Below are 677 nucleotides of genomic sequence, written 5' to 3'. Positions count from 1 at the left end.
TGATATATATTTTTTCATGTGGTTATTCTTATCTTGTTTCAGTCACTGGACTGTGGCCATGCTAGGGCACTAGAGAGACGAATACAGGTGCAAAGATACACATATACACACATATACTACGGACATTCACACAGTTTCCGTCCATCAATTTTTTTTCACGAGGCTTTTGTCAACCCGGAGCTATAACAGAAGATGCAAGCCGAAAGTGCCACTCAGTGGCATTGAACCTGGAACTACGTGATTGCAAAGCGAACTTCTTAATTACACAGCCATGCTTGTGCCTTCTTAATTACACAGCCATGCTTGTGCCTTCTTAATGTTTCAAGCTATGCCATACCTTCTCAATGATTCATACTGGCCCTCCGTCGGTTGCGACGACAAGGATTCCTGTTGACCCAATCAACGGAACAGCTTGCTCGCGGAACTAAGTGGTTGAGCACTCCATATACACGCACACGTATACCCTTAACGTTGTTCTCAGAGAGATTCAGCTTGACGCAGAATGTGACAAGACTGGCCCTTTTGAAATACAGGTACTACTCATTTTTACCAGCTAAGTGCACTGGAGCAACGTGAAATAAAGTGTCTTGCTCAAGGATACAACGCGTCGCCGGATATTGAACTCACGACCTTACGATAGTGAGCCGAATGCCTTAACCTCTAAACTATGCACCTTC

The sequence above is a fragment of the Octopus bimaculoides genome, chromosome 7 (genome assembly GCF_001194135.2).
Source record: "Octopus bimaculoides isolate UCB-OBI-ISO-001 chromosome 7, ASM119413v2, whole genome shotgun sequence".
NCBI classification, from domain to species: domain Eukaryota; kingdom Metazoa; phylum Mollusca; class Cephalopoda; order Octopoda; family Octopodidae; genus Octopus; species Octopus bimaculoides.
The sequence above is the reverse complement of the archived record's forward strand: the minus strand, read 5'-3'. Positions refer to the sequence as shown.